Here is a 17688-nt window from a genome sequence, read left to right as displayed (position 1 = left end):
ACCACAATGTTACTTATAAAATATGGTTACAAGAAATATGGAATGTCCAGATTTTGTAATAGGTCTACTATATTTGACATATATGTTCTTATATTTTGAATGTCCACTATAGAAATAAAGCAATTTATAAAGAAGGCTTAGGCATGTATTAATTGACATGGGAATAGGACCACAGTATATTGTATTGTGAAAAATGATAATATGCAAAGCAATATGTACATTATATTCCATTTTTATAGAAGCCATGTATGCTAGAAAATGCCTTTGGAAGAACATACCCCAAATCATTAGCAATGATAATTTTTAGCATGGTATTATTAGAAGCATTTTTTTCCTACATTTATCTATTTGGGGTGAATTTTTATCAAAAAGATATTTTTTTCAATAATTATGAATAAGTAAACCTACTTTAATTTGGGAGAAAAAGAAGAATTAAACTCTCTAATTATTTTCAAATACTTTCATCAGTATTTTCTTTTTTTTTAATCTCTTCTCTATGATCAAAACAAAAAAGGTATGATTACTTCTATAATTCATACAGAATAATTAGCATCCATTAAAACAACTGGGTTGGAATTTGTGTGCAGAGGAGTGGCCATGCTCCCACATCATCTTACCTGTGTTAAAAGGTTAGTTCATTTATGGGGTTGAGTTTTTGTTATTAGAAATATGGAGGTTTACATTATTGCAATGTATTATTTTCAGTAGAAAATAAAAATAGGTAAGAAAATAATTGACCAGTTTATTGACTTACTTTAAGCTTATGCTCTTTACACTTGCCTGAGATTATTTTCATCATATTTTTAAAAATTATTCTTACACAGTGATATGCTGCTTTATGATGGGGATATGTTCAGAGAAAATGTGTCATTGGGTGATTCATCATCGTGGTATCATAGAGTGCACTTCACAAAGCTAGATGGCATAGCCTACCACACACCCAGGATATATGGTAGAGCACATTGCTTCCAGGCTCCAAAACTTCACATCATGTTATTGTATTAATGTATAATACAATGGTATGTATTTGTATATGTAAACATACAAAAGGTACAGTAAAAATGTGATATGAAAGGTAAAAAAAGTGATACACCTGTATAGGGCACTTACCAAGAAAGGTGTTTACAGGCCTGGAAGTTGCTCTGAGTAAGTCAGTGAGTGAGTGGTGAGTGAATGTGAGTGGTGAGTGAATGTGAAGACCTAGGACAGTGGTCAGCAAACCGCGGCTCGTGAGTCACATGCGGCTCTTTGGCCCCTTGAGTGTGGCTCTTCCACAAAATACCATGGCCTGGGCGAGTCTATTTTGAAGAAGTGGTGTTAGAAGAAGTTTAAGTTTAAAAAATTTGGCTCTCAAAAGAAATTTCAATCGTTGTACTGTTGATATTTGGCTCTGTTGACTAATGAGTTTGCCAACCACTGACCTAGGACATCACTGTGCACTGCTGTGGACTTTATAAACACTGCCCCACAGCCCTCTTCCTGCTTCCTTTTAACACGGTCAGAAACAGAACATCAAAGCTGTCAATGCTGCTCCCTAAACATGGATGAGGGCTGTATTGCTTGAAAATGTTGAGGATAAACTGGCTGGGTAAGGCAAAAGTCACCAAAATAGTGACTGAGAGGAGGGAGTGAAAGGTGGCCTGAGGGTCAGTAGGAATAAGAAATCAAGATGGAGAAATAAAGGGACATATGGAATTGTTTTGACAATGTCATTTTAGCCATTGCATGTTGGAGCAGTAGTAAGATTGAGGAACTTTGTGGTATTATTTTTTTTTTCAAAGAGAAATTTTAATTTGGAGGGAGTGTAGAATTGAGGATTCCATTCTTAGTCCCATCGACCCTACCCTATACAAAGGTCTCTCTCTGGCATTTAATTGATGGAAGAAATAAAACTTATCTATGTTTTACATCATTGTGACATAAACATATTTTTTAAGTACTGAGACAGGCTGGTTCCACACATAGAAAGCTTTTACTGAGGTGTCAATGGCACTTAATATGTGTTAAGGTAACTCCTGAGGACCTGTGTCCTTGTACAGGATCTTAAGTCCTCGACAAAGAATTCACAGCAATGTACTCTTAAGACCATCAAGCTAGACCCGGGAGGGCTGTATCATCTCTAAAAAAGTAGTGCGGGAGGGACAGGCTCCTCTGTGCTGAAACAGGTCAGTGGCTGACTGGGATGTAATCTATGTACTCAAAACTGAGGTGCTCTGAGTAAGAAGGAATCAATTGCCACGTCCCACAGATATTACCCCCATCAGAGAAAAAAAAAATCCTCCTTAGCCACATAGCCTTCCATTTCTTATAGAAAATTCAGCTCCATTACAATGTTAAAGAACCACCATCATATATGCAGTTCATCACTGGTGAAACGTCATTCTGTGGCACATGACTGTACAGTAATAGTCAATAAACTTCCACATTCTCGTCTGGAATTATGTAAAATGTTATATTATGTTAACATTTCACAATTAATGGCCTTTCAGCAGTCTCATTATGAACATCTCTAAAGCAAAGCTGTCATAATAAAATAAGTATCACTGGCAAGTCATTTAAAAGCAGTGTTATTTAGAAGGTTTATAACAAGACATCACCCATACATTAGATGACTTTCAAAATGATGAGGTACATTGTTACTAGCTAATGACATGTTAGCAGGAAATATTTTTCTTCCTAAATTCATGTTTTATTGAGGAGATTCCCACACAACTCTATACATGATAGGATAACTAAGGTTGAAGTTACATATCTGGTCTCTCCATCCCTCACCCATCCCCTCACTCTTTCCCAAGAATAGCTGATCAAGTTCACTACACATTGGGCCACAATTCTAATGAGCAGAACCAGGATTCTCTAGTGCCCGATTGTCAATGCTGAAGAAGACAAGATGCTAATCTCTCTACTATATTTAGTGGAGAAAAAAGAAGCCAACAACAAAAAAAGCAAATACAATATTGTAAGAGCACCGCTGTGTTGGCTTGAAAGGAGAATGGAAATGGCAAAGGGTAATAGAACATGAAAGAACCATTTCTGAATTTCCAAGGAAGTAGGAATGTCTCAAATGCCATAGCTTCTTAAGAATATGAAAGCATGTTGTAAAAATGAAACTCTTCATTGTGGATTCCTTTCCAAATAAGTTAAGAGGAGTTTTCTATAGACATGGCACAAATTGAAGAGGATTCTGGTAGGGCTAAAACTTTCCCTTTTATGGATTCTTTTTCTCTTTCTTTCCTATATAATGCTACCTGTTCCTGACATATAAAAGCAAGACTGACCTAGCTTGGAGATATAATTTGTTTTGAGAATATAATTGTATTTGGGATAATAGATACAGAAGTTAAACAATAATTATCATGGTTTCTAAATGTTGTTTGAATGAAGTACTTGCTCTGATGTCTTGTTTGTATGCTACCTCTGAAAATTAGAAAACATGAGTAATTTAAGGTTGAGATCTAATTTGGAAATTGTTAAGGAAACTCTTGGCATTCCATTAGAAAAAAAAAGGATTGATCTTTATTGCAGGGGGAAAATATTTACACTAGTATTAGTGGGAGAGTAAACCTTAGGCCACTTATATGCTTATCCATTCAGTATTTCATTCTATCAAAAAGTATGTTCAAGACTAACAGAGAAGAATGAAACAGGCTCTTAAAGCATATAATCAAGATTTGTACCTATGACTTATGGCTACAGAACTTCACTGTGGGAAAATGTTTCTTTACTAGTCTTCCAAAGAAGGAATAATCAATGGATGAGAGCTAGACAAAAAGTGTAATAAAGGAAGTCTCAATTTGACACATCCATATACTCTGACATCTACCAAAATTGCTGTTGGCCTGAACAGAACAGCAGCCAAGGGAGGTGTATTAGTTTTTTATGGCTGCTGTAACAAATTACCACAAAGGTAGTGGCTTATAACAACACAAATTTATGATCTTTCTTTTATATAGGTCAAAAGTCCAAAATAAGTCTCACTCTGCTAAAATAAAAGTATTGGAAAGGCTACATTTGAGGCTCTGGGGGAAAACCCATTTTCTTTCTTTTCCAGATTCTAGTCCACCTGCATTCCTTGGTTCATGCTCCCCTTCTGCCATCTCCAAAGCCAAGAGCTGCCTTCATCACCTTCACCCTGACACTTTTCCTAGTCTATAGTTGCTTCCTAATAGAGGGCTTTAATGATAATTTTCTCTCATCCACTCAGTTATCCCTTTATACATAGCTTCAAACCATGTAGTGGCTGATTTGTGGAGTAGGGACAACAAGTGACCTATCTGAGTTATGGCTTTGAAGTGGTCCAGTGAGGAAGTGGGCAAGCTAAACAACTGTGTTTTGAGGTTTGGATTGGAAGAAACCTGTTCAGACAAAAAAAGAATCTATCTGCAAAACAGTCATTAAGCGGGTGTCTAAAATGTTATTTCCATTAACAAGTTGTTTTTGTTCGTGGCATGTAAGATAAAAGGTATATAGACATATATTATCAAGTTGAATGATGTAGCAAAACAACTAAATCTTTGAATTAACATTCATTTATTCATTCATTCAATCATTCATTTAATACATATTTCTATACATGATAGTCACTGTTCTAACACCTGAGGATACAACACAGATTTACCCAAAGCATATGTATCTGCATTAAGGAAGCTTTTATTCTAGAGGAAGAAGCAGAAAATAAACATTATATCAGTTACAGTAAAGGTTTTAAGGAAACATAACTGTGGATAAGAGAGCAGAATTTGTGACTGACATTTTAGATGGAGGGATCAGGGAAGTTTATTGTCTTTCACATACAACTGAGAAGAAAGGTCTAAATGTAGTCTTCCCTATTTTCCAGTGACTACTGATATAATTTTTGTTAATGATTCTTAAGAATTTTTGAAACTTGCTAAAGTCACCCCTCTTATTATGTATTAGCTTACTAGGGACACTCAGTATGCCCCATAAGATTGTGTAAACTATCTGGTATAAAGTACAGTATTCTATTTCTCAGTGGTCCACAGGGTTTGCAATTCATCAGCTAACTATCAGTGGAGAAGACAGAAGGTATAGTGTTCCGGGAGGGAAAAAAAACACACACACAACAAAAACAAACATAAAACAACTTGGCAAAGATTTTAAACCAGGGAAAGAGACCTGGTCTTTTGGAGCACCTTAATTCCTATGTCTTGTCATGCATTCACTGCTTCTGCCTTTCTCAACTCCTGTCATTTTATAAGAAATCCCAGTCAATGAAACAGAACTGTGGTTCTCTAGGTATTCAGTGTCACGGAGATGTGGGAGTGAGGAGAAAAAGCATTTTTGCCAGGATCATTGGGTCAGGACATGGTCCTAGAATTCCAGATTGGAACTTGGAAACCATATTCCAAGAAAGATAATATTATGCAAGGTACTTAGAGCTTGTGGTAATAATTTGCCTTCTCTTTTATTTATTTTCATGATTTTATAATTCATTTTATATATTCTAAATATAAATGTTGTCGTTTTGTTTTTGTTTTTGTTTTGGTGTGTGTGTGTGTGTGTGTGTGTGTGTGTGTGTGTGTGTGTGTGTGTGTGTGTTTAATATATATGAGTTCTTTTTGGATCCCCAGGAGTTAAAACAATAGTGAAGACCAACTTGGGAAACAAATTGAAACCACCATACACAATTTTTTTACATGGTGAAAAATGAGTACCAGATTCCAAACAAATGATTTCAGAATGTACCGGGAGAATCCAACTTATTTGTTAAGTCGGAAACTGCTTTAGAATGGATCTTCTGAATAAAAGTATACTAAGCACTATAAAGAATGTTGGGAGATATAATTACTCACAAAGCTCACACAAGTACATCATTTTGTACAAGGAAGAAGCAACAACAAAAAAATGACTGAATGATTTCCCCAAACAAGTTAAAATGACAGATGATCAAAAACTGCTTCCTTACCTTTTTTCCTTCTAAAATTGGTTTAAAACTCTAATATCAGGGATAAAATAGCTAATAAAAAATTTAATATCTTGAGTTAGTTCGTAGAAAGGAAATTAATTCATAGGCATTATCAAATGAAAGTCCCGAATGGTAAAGCTCTTTCTGGAAAAGGTTACTTGTAATGACCAAATTCGTCACTGTTTGGAATCTTGTAAAGGTCACAATGGAAGGTTTCACATGTTTTAAATAAAATTCTATATTTTAAAAATAAATATGCTTTCCTTCCATTTCATAGAAATATCAACACTGTTTGTACTATAATTTACTTTTTGAGCTTCTGACATTTACCCAGCTGACTGTCTTTGGAGAACAATCTCTTGACTGAGAAGCATTCCAGGTAAGAAAACTGTCAATTACAAATTACTGTTTGATGCATTGCAAAGTGCAGGAACTCTTCAAATTTAAAAACTGACCTTGTTGAATATTTTTGTGTCTTCTACCTCTAATTTAAATTTTAAACAAAGCCCTTTTATAAGTGCGGATAAATTTTACTAAGAAAGATATCATCAAAAAAAGGAATGCCACAATTAAAATAATAATTTTTTATAAACCTAATAGTCAAATATTTCTAAGTTCATAAAATGTTGAATCAAATTTCAAATGTTTTGAAAGCCTCAGGTTTATAGGCTTATCTTCTTACCTTGAAGGCAAGAGTAATTAAAATCATAAATTGGAATAGTGTGATTATATATATATGTATATGTAATTTGAATTAAGAGTGAAACTCATTATTTTTAATGATATAATAAGATTCAATATATAATTTATCATGGTTCATGTTTTATATTTATTTGGAAAATATTTTAATATATATACTACATCAACAAGATATATTCTTTAAAAGTAAAGTAAATATTTTCTGAGAGTAATTCAAAGTAATAGGTCAAAGAAAAAAGGAGGTACTGGACCAAATTTGTAATGACTAAATTTAAATGACAAAAAAGAAAAATATGTTTCCTTTTTCCCAATAAACTGATTGCCAAAGATTAGTGTGGTTTTTTTCTTGTAATTGGCAGCACTCTAAATTATGTATTTATAAATGTATGGTCCAAGGCATAAATCTAATTTATGCATTTAGTATCCTGTATATTTACCAAATTTTTATTGTAACATAAACTTGTACCTCTAGAGTACTTTCATCAAAATATTAGATATGTTATACTTGAGATCATAAATGTTGGAAACAAAAAAACTTTTAATGTAAACTCTGCAATGAATATTATGTAAATATTTTCATATTCACACAGCAATCTTCTCCAAAGAAAAAAAATACATTCCTTTAATTATGACTCAAGGTGAGTTAAAAGGGTTGCTTGGATCAAATAAAATAATAATTTAATGTTAAAAAGTGTATCTTTTAATACTTATATGTTTTATCTTAGGATAATATAAAATATTGTTCAATATCTTTTTATAGAGCTAATATATATAATTTCCTTCTGGATGTCCATATCCAAGAGAGTAAATATATCATAGTCTTTTAGTATAATAAATGCTAATGTTGCAAATTATTATTTTTTTTTTTTTGAGCAGAATGTAAGGGTGATTTCTTTCCTGGGTTCTTGTCCAGATGGATTCAAAAAATGAAGCCACAGACAAAAGGTGGTAGGTGAGAAGTACAGAAACTTTACTGCAAGCAGAAAAAACTTTATTGCAAGCAGATACTATCTCTAAAACTCCTAATTTAAGCTTTCTAATTCTAAGACTCTGTCTCTCCTGGCTAAGGATGGACAGAGGGTTCCCCTTAAGAGGGTGGCTGCTGCTTTCTTTGTCTTGAGGCATTATAAAGGCTGAGGCTCTTTGTCTGAACATGACCCTTCCTAATTGGACTCTTCTCCAACTTAAGACCCTGTGCTTTCCTCATTGATCACTCTGCTAAGGCAAAAGCCCATGTGGTGCCCCTCTCTTCCTTTCCCTTATTTTGCAACATTCCTCTATACTCTGTGAAAACATGTTTCCTTTTCCCCGATATTCTGTGTCTTTAATTTGTCCTTCACATATCTACATGTCATCTGTTCAAGTTGGAGTTACTTTTGATCTATCTTATGGTATCTAGCAACCTTATCTTGCCAAGCCATAATACTGAAACTGCTGGCTTCTCTGCTCAAAAGAGTAAAGTGGCCTCTTTTTTTCTCTTGGTCAGAGATTTATTACCTCTGTGGCTCTCCCGGCTGCTCAGGCTAGAGATATATCTGTCCTTGGTTTATGGCTATTTTAATTTTTTAAGCCAAGATGCATCTATCCTCTCTGGACCCCATCCCTTTCTGTGTTAAGCTATCTCCATGGTCGGCAAACTGCGGCTCTCGAGCCAAATGTGGCTCTTTGGCCCCTTGAGTGTGGCTCTTCCACAAAATACCACGGCCTGGGCAAGTCTATTTTGAAGAAGTGGTGTTAGAAGAAGTTTAAGTTTTAAAAATTTGGCTCTCAAAAGAAATTTCAATCGTTGTACTGTTGATATTCGGCTCTGTTGAATAATGAGTTTGCCAACCACTGAGATAGCTAGTTAACCCTTTTCACAGAGATGTTGATAAAAATGTATTTATAAAAATGTATTTATAATATACTAGAGGCCCGGTGCACAAAATTTGTGCACCGGAGGGTGTGTCCCTCAGCCCAGCCTGCACCCTCTCCAATCTGGGACTCCTTGAGGGATGTCCGACTGCCCGTTTAGGCCCCATCTGGGTAGGATCGGGCCTAAATGGGCAGTCGGACATCCCTCTCAAAATCCAGGACTGCTGGCTCCCAACTGCTCGCCTGCCTGCCTTCCTGATTGCCCCTAACCGCTTCTGCCTGCCAGCCTGATCACCCTAACCACTCCCCTGCCAGCCTGATTGATGCCTAATTGCTCCCCTGCCAGCCTGTTTGCCCCTAACTGCCCTCCCCTGCAGGCCTGGTCACCCCTAACTGCCCTCCCCTGCAGGCCTGGTCACCCCTAACTGCCCTCCCCTGAAGGTCTGGTCACCCCCAACTGCCCTCCCCTGCAGGCCTGGTCCCCCCCAACTGCCCTTCTCTGCCAGCCTGGTAACCCCTAACTGCCCTCCCCTGCAGGCTTGATCACCCCAAACTGCCCTCCCTTGCAGGCCTGGTCCCTCCCAACTGCCCACCCCTGCTGGCCATCTTGTGGTGGCCATCTTGTGTCCACATGGGGGCAGCCATCTTTGACCACATGGGGGCAGCCATCTTGTGTGTTGGAGTGATAGTCAATTTGCATATTACTCTTTTATTAGATAGGATTATATATTACAAACTATGTCATTTATCAATACCACTTTGGCTTACTTTAATACCACCTACTACCTGCTTATCCCATTTCTGCTAATCCCTTACAATCTAAATGAGTGTACATTCTTGGAAGCCTTCTTTAACCCTCCCCCCAACTGTAAATATATATGTTAGGACTTATGGGAGATACAGAATATATATAAAAACATACAAGCATATGCATATGTGTGTATCCCAGGGAACTCAAGTAATTGTTCCTTTTGCATTGATGAATGAATGCATTATGATCATATTTTATAGTCAAATTTTCTACTTCAACTCTCTGATGTTTCACAAGATAACATGTTATTTCAGAACATATTTCAAATACGACTTTACAAAGCATGGCTGGTTTGCATAATACATGAAGACATTAATTTATACCTTCCTTAATATATTCATTCAAAAATACGTTAGGTCATAAATTTGGGCTACAAATTCAAATAGGCCAGCAGTTCTGTCCTCTAAGAGGTCATAATCTCATTGAGGTGAGTAAGTCAATAGGCAATATAAATACAATGTAAGAAGTGATATAAAAAAGATTAAGTTAGGGGGGGATAGCAGAGGTGCAGTTGTGGGGGTTAAAGAAGGCTTCCAAGAATGTATGAATTCTAAACTAGACCATGCAGAATTAGCAGAAATGGGATAAGCAGTTGGTAGTGGGGTTGGTAGGCAGAAGTACTAGTAGTGCTATAAACAAGCAACATTCATAGTTTTGCAGTGAAAAGGTAAGTCAAATGCAAAGAGGTATGTCATTTCCACATTTTTAATTATCTCATTTCCAAAGTAGTTCTGATTGATAGCTAACCAAATCTAAAGTTTTCATTTAACAAGTTGATGGACTTTAGACAATAAATTCCATGTCGAGACTGCAATGGCTTCTTCAAGCTCATGCATTGGCTTGTTTGTCTTGAGCAAGTAAAACTTTTAATAGCAACTTTTTTTTTTAATATATATTTTATTGATTTTTTTACAGAGAGGAAGGGAGAGGGATAGAGAGTTAGAAACATCGATGAGAGAGAAACATCAATCAGCTGCCTCCTGCACGCCCCCTACTGGGGATGTGCCCGCAACCAAGGTACATGCCCTTGACCAGAATTGAACCCGGGACCCTTCAGTCCCCAGGCCGACACTCTATCCACTGAGCCAAACCGGCTAGGGCTAATAGCAACTTTTAATTGACGTCCTAATCCAGTGAAGGAATTCTCAACTACCACAAAATATTATAATAAATAATTTAGATTATTATTTAAGTAACACAAATTCTCAAAAGCAAGATGTTGTTTTTCAATGGAAATTATATGTGGTGCCATTGCCAGTGGCAAGTTGAAAGTTAGACTTTCTCCTTCTTTGGGCCTAATTCTATACACGGCATACTGTTTCAGAGCTTGTGATTATCTAAGTGATGTGTTCTGATGTTACGAGCAAAACTATGTCTTCTTCCATCTGTCTGTTCTCCACTATTACTTCTCTGAACTTTTGCTAGCATTGAAGGCATCATGCTCATCAAACAGGTTTCAGCACTGACCATGTTAATAAAAATCATATCAAGCATTTCTTTATAAGCATGACAGGGAACTGTGTATTTATCATGAGTGTTCTATTAAGTGGCACAGAGCCGTGAACTCTAGGAACAATGCCAGACATGGAGTCACCCTCAACTCTAGATCTATCCAATTTGTAGAGTTACTTGACTGTGTTTCTTCACAGCACCCTTAGCCACACAGAATTCCATCACTTTCATTAAGATTCTTTTGTATCTTTGATGGATTACTTGGAAAAATGTTGTGCTCAGTAACCTGTCCTTATCACCCAACAAGGGGCAAAAAGAAAGTAAGTCCCCAAAGTTCCAGTTAAAACATCTTCTTCTAGATACTTTACAAGCGTTAATTCATTTTTCTATTAGAATTTGATTTTTTAAAAATATATTTTATTGATTTTTTACAGAGAGGAAGGGAGAGGGATAGAGAGCTAGAAACATCGATGAGAGAGAAACATTGATTAGCTGCCTCCTGCACACTCCCTACTGGGTATGTGCCCGCAACCAAGGTACATGCCCTTGATTGGAATTGAACCTGGGACCCTTGAGTCCGCAGGCTGATGCTCTATCCACTGAGCCAAAGTGGTTAGGGCTAGAATTTGATTTTTAAGCAAGCATTCATATGAATAGTTTCACCAAAATATGTATCTTAAATTCTATCAAGATGTCCATTTAAATATCCATGTACCATTTAGTGGTAGAGCTACCCAAGTTACCCAATAAGAATAATACTATTTTGAAATAGATAGAGCAAATTATATGTGTCCATTGTCTTAAGAGCAATGTTAATCATATCTGTAAGTGTTAGATAATTCTTTTGGGTTGAAATAAAGCAAGCGTTATTCCCTCTCCAGTCACTGATGGAAAATGTACTAAATGAACCCATAAGTGCTTTCCCCATCAGGTTTACTTTGAGTAACAAGATCATCCCCCCTTGACACTGCATGCCGCACCCCATTTTTGAGTGCTCTGGCACCTCTGTTGTACTGGCGACAAATCCTCAGCCTGGGGTATCCTGATAGAAAGCTGGTGTTTGGATGGTAATTCTTCCATTGACAGAGCAGCCACTAGCACACTCTGGGACAAAAGCTTTCTTATTGAAACTATTAAGAAATGTATGCCACTTGTATCTACTGCATGTAGGCTTCGAATATGGCCAGAAACAAGTGTTTCATTTGCATCTGGAGTAGTCATTAGCCTGGGCAACATAAAGACATATTTTTGTCCCCACCTAAAATTCTCCATGAAGATTCCATGTTATTTTTATATTAATGCTCTGTCTTAGTCTTTAACCCTTACACTGCCAGATTAGGAAGGAGATAATCAAGACAGTGGCTGGGTAAAACCTGATCCTCGAGACCAAATATCTCAATAAATAAATAAAATGCTTCATATGTCATATTTCATAGGAACTGGTATAAGATAAGGAAGGAAGGGAGCTGAATTTCAATTTTCATTCTTGAAGTTTACTTAAAATTATATAGCACTAAAGGCCTGGTGCACAAAATTCAGCCACTGGGTGGGGGGTCCCTCAGCTGGGCCTGCGCCCTCTCGCAGTCCAGGAGCCCTCGGGGGACATCCTCAGCGCTGCCGCAGAGGCGGGAGAGGCTCCCGCCACCACTGCTTCGCTTGCCAGCCATGAGTCCGGCTTCTGGCTGAGTGGTGTTCCCACTGTGGGAGTGCACTGACCACCAGGGGGCAGCTCCTGTGTTGAGCATCTGCCCCCTGGTCGTCAGTGCGTGTCATAGTGACTGGTCATTCTGCTGTTCAGTCGATTTGCATATAAGTGTTTTATTATATAGGATAGTCACAAATTTAGGTTGCATTTATTTAATCACATATTATAATAAATTGTAATAATTTGTCATTCTTGTTACTATTTTGTGATTATAGTTTTTAGCTATTTTTAGACACTTTTCAAAGGTGAGATTTCTTTATTACTTCAATTAGCCACTAAGTGTTGAGTCTCTCTCGACTCTCTATCTACATGTGGATATAGCCATTGAGAAAAGGAGGCACTATAATAAATCTAATGGAAAGTAACCTCACAGGGTGATCTGATAATTAATTCCTAATTATGATGGGTAGTCACATCTCATGCATGCAACTTTACTAAAAGGTTTATCTTTGCCTTAATCAAGCCCTATCCACTGTTTTTGTACATATATTACACATCTTTGAAATGTTTCTTTTTAGACCCCCCAGAAGCATAAGCAACCTCAACATAGCAAATAATCCTATTAATTATCCTTTATTTAAATCCCTGCCTTATTTTTCCCCACCATATAATCTTCCTTATGTTCCCTCCTTAATTCTAAATATATAACAGAAACTGCAAACTGTCATTTTCTGCAGCATTTGAGATCTTGCTTCCTGGTTTGTCTTCATGTTGGCTTAAATAAAATTTTTCTTCAGGTTTGGACTTTCTTACATCAACACATGACGATCCACTGCTCAGATGGAGATCATATATCTTTAATTTCTGTGTCTGAGGCTCCAAACTAAGAATCCAGAATGTCACACTGGATCTGTAAATACTTGGCAAGTAAATGCAGTATGCCAGAGGCCAGCAGGTATTAATTTAAAGAAGATTTAATCCCCAAAGTATATCAGTTTTGCTCCAAAGCAGACAAATAAATTGATGCTTGCAGTTATAAAGTATGTTGCTGAGGTTCATTGCCAAGTGCTCTGGGTTCTCAAAGACATTGGGGCATCAGGAAACTGTATCCTGGAGGAGGTAATATTTGAACCGAATAATACTCAGTTTAATTTGGAAAATATGCATGGGTAAGGTGAAGAAAGGGAGAGGCTTTTACCATGGAGTACAAACAGAATGTGTGAATGACCAAAGAAAGAAAACAAAAACACATAAAGAATTTGGGAAATGGTATACCATAAGCCACTGCATATGGCTGGAGGAGAGGTTGTCTGTTTCTATAACGGTTTTAACTAAAGTTCGAATGGTAGACAGGTCTACCCAGATCATGAAGGACCAGGGCTTTTAGTTGAAGACATCAGGCTTAATGCTGGGAGGAAATCAAAGAACCTGAGCAAAGAAAGAGACCACTCTGGCTGCAAAAAAAGAGTAGAGCTCTGATACAGCCAGATTGGGGGCAGCAAGACCAATCAGGAGGCTAGTGTTGTTTTATAATTATACTAGAGGCCCAGTGCTCAGCCCAGACTGCACTCTCTCACAATCCAGGACCCCTCAGGGGATGTCCGACTACTGGTTTAGGCCCAATCCCACAGGCCCTAAACCGGCAGTCAGATATCCCTCTCACAATCTGGGACCACTGACTCCTAACCACTCACTTGCCTGCCTGCCTGATTGCCCCTAACCACTCTGCCTGCTGCTTCATCGCTCCAAACCCCTCTGCCTGCCTGATCACCCCTAACCACTTGCCTGCCTGCCTGATCACCCCTATCCACTCTGCATGCCTGCCTGATCACCCCTAACTGCTCGACTGCCTGCCTGATCACCCCTAACCACTACTGCCTTGGCCCCTGCCCTCTGTGGCAGCAGCCTCTGCCTTGCCCCCGCCACCACAGCTTCGTCCAGAAGGTTGTCCGGAAGGATGTCTGGAATGTCGTCTGGAAGGCCGTTCGGCTGTCTGGTCTAATTAGCATATTACGCTTTTATTATTATAGACTAGGGGCCCAGTGCATGAATTTCTGTACCTTGAAAGGAACTGTGGGCCGTGAGGCTGCAGTGGGCATAGGGGCAGATCTCGGCTCATTTTCTGAACCCCCACCCAGCCCCTCCCACTGTGGCCCCTGGTCCCCTGCCTGAAGGCAGCCCCACTCCCACCACCACCACTCCCATACACTGATGGCACCATCCCCACTCGCACCCACTGACAGAGTGGAGCGATTGGGGCCAGTGCCTGCAGCGGGTGTGAGCTGCAGATGTTGCCCCAATTGCCTCTCAGGAGCAGGGGGAGGTAGAGAAGCCCTCAGGGGTGATCAGGGCCAGCAGCCGCTGCTTACACCCACTGACAGCGCCAAGCAATCTTGGCCTGAGCCGGTCACCGACAGCAGGTGCTGGCAGGACCACAGCATGTGAGAGCAAAGAATTTTCAGTAACAACTAGAGGCTCGCCCCGATGACAGCGACTGGCACCCCACCTTGGTCTGGTGCCCCTATCTCGCCGTGGCCAATGCCCTCCACGTTCCTGCACCCCCTGGTGGTCAGCACATGTCCTAGCAACTGGTTGTTCGTTGTTCTGCCATTTGGCCTATTTGCATATTAGCCTTTTATTATAAGGATAAGGAGTAAAGTGCTTTTTGTTCATCATTCATTTTTAATTGTTTAATATAATTTCAGTGATGTTTTCATTAAAATATTTATTATAAAATCAAACCTGGAAGATTTTTTAGTATTTCCTGGAACCCCATCCTGTGATAATAAGTTCCTTTTTAATTAATGAAATTGACACTCATTTTTGTTTTAAAAAAGGCAATGTTATATGTAAATTTTATTAAATTAAAAGTGGTGATTAATATAGAGTGTACAATTTAAAAGATACTAGATAGACGAACGTAGGTAAAATGTGTGACCTTAACCAGAGCTCTGCATACTTCTGAATTTTCTTCCAAACAAATGTAAACACTGTTTCTTTCAAATTTCTCCCATCAGTGACTTTAATTAGTAATTAGTGGTTATTGCTTGTGGTTTCTGCTTCTCCACTGTTAATGAAAGGTCACAAATTAATGATTACTTTAAAATGTGCTAAAATAAATCATCCTTAATAAATAACTTTTTTGTTACTGTTTTATGCATGCTGCTTTCAAAAACAAGATGAGGGGTAAGCTGGGAAAATGAATAATGTTATATTGAGCTTTTATAACTACTTTTTTCCCCTGGAGAGTAGGAAAAAAAATATTTATCAAAGCCAAACTCCAAAGGTGTGACAGTACTAGATTTTCTATTCCAGAAATCTGGGGTTTAATATAATGTAAAATGTAAATGATTAGTCAGTTCAGGTCAGTCTGAAAGGGACAACAAAGTGACATTTCAATTTAAATAGAACTTGTTATAGCCAACATTAATCAAATGTTCTAGATTAAAGAACAATCCTATATAGTAAAAGCCTAATATGCAAATTGAGCAAACAGCAGAACAAACAGCAGATCTATGGGTCGCTATGATGCACACTGACCACCAGGGGGTAGACGCTCAATGCAGGAGCTGTCCCCAGTCCACAGGCCCCAGGCCAGCCAAGCGGGTGCCAGCGGGGAACCACTGATCAACCAGTGACGGCAGGGGGCGGGGCCGGTGAGCAGAATGCGCCAGGCTGGCCAAGGCGGGTGCCCCCAATCGCCCACTGGTCACCCCACAGATTGGCCCTGATTTACGTCCAAGCCTAGGGACCCTAACTGTGCATGCATTTCGTGTACCAGGCCTCTAGTATTTCATATTCCTTAATCCACAAGAAAACCAAATGCCACACAATACAATCATGATGATAGAAAACCATTATGAGTAAAAAAGGGGGCTAGTGATTGAAATAAACAGAGCTTAGGGTGGGAAAATCCCTATGGAAAATATTGAAAATTTTTAAGCATGAGTGGGAGAATTTGGGAAAGTCTCAAAGATGATATAAAATTTTTATTTTGAAAATACCTACCATGTGGAAAATAAAATGTATAAGACTCAGAGTAGTAGGTCTAGGTCAGCTGTTAATCTGAGGTAGAGATGAATATTGGTAGTGATTAAATCCCTGAATGTGGTTGAGATTACCCAGTAAGAGAATATAAAGCAAGAATGGAGGAGATTTTGTACTGAGTCTTGAGGAACTCTAAATCTATTGGCTATGTAGAGGAGGATGAACTACTAAAGAGAAAAGGAAGGAGTAGCCAGAGAGTTAGGAGAAGGTCATGTCCTGAAAACAGTGCTTGATTGCATCAAATGCTACAAAGAGATAACTAAGTTAAGTATTTTAGAAATATCCATTATCTTTATCAACATGAAGTCATTTCATGGAATCACAAAGATTAAACCTTCAGTATAGGCCACTATCTAAATGTCTGGCCATAAAGAAGGTAAGTGACATGAACCTGTAATTGGAGAGGAATGAAGGGGAGAATAAAGTTTAGGCTTAAGGTTTTATTTGTTTAACTAATTGAAGAAATTTTACTATGTTTAAGATCTCTGAAACAATGAGGAGAAATTGAATATATAGAAGAAAGAAAGAATAGGCTAATCTGGGAAGGATAACATGCCAATGAATTCAGGAGTGGATGGAATCCATACACAGGTGGGGAGATTTTCTTCAGACAGAGTATTCAGAACTTTACTAGTAGAATGCGCTATATGCAGATCACAGAGACTTCATCTGGTGGCTTCTAATTTTTTTTCCTAGAGTAGAAGATGAACACAGGCAAATCTATTATTTATTCATCCAAGGTTGAGTTTAAAATAAAGACAGAAATCCCCTAGGGAATATAAGTAATATAAAAAATGTCATGAAGTTCAAAGTAATGAACAGAAAGAAGAATTGAAAGGTTGAGACAAAGTAGAAGGGTTGGTAAAGGATGGAAGCAGTGATTAGATTGTAGGATAGCTGTAGTGAGAATACTTGAGTAAGTACTCTGAAAGGAGAAAGGTAACAAGGAGCCTACTATTTACAAACAGAAATTATCCCAATGGATAAAGCAATACTTGCATAGTTCAAAGAAGGAAAAATATCTGCTAAAGAAAGTCAGTGCAGTGTCTATAGAGTTGAAACATTGCACATATGGTATGTAATAGCTGTCAACATTGCTTGAGATACAGATTCCAGTGGGTTGTTGGAGATGAGGAAAATTTCAAAGAAGGGAAGCACAAGAATGAAGGAACCCTGATGGATGTGCATGTAAAATGATAATCAATTCCACTTAGCTAAGTCAGAAAACATTTGAAGGGATCAGTAAAATAAAGT

Source organism: Plecotus auritus (assembly GCF_963455305.1).
Source record: "Plecotus auritus genome assembly, chromosome: 2".
In the NCBI taxonomy this organism is placed as follows: Eukaryota; Metazoa; Chordata; class Mammalia; order Chiroptera; family Vespertilionidae; genus Plecotus; species Plecotus auritus.
Note: the sequence above shows the minus strand (reverse complement) of the source record.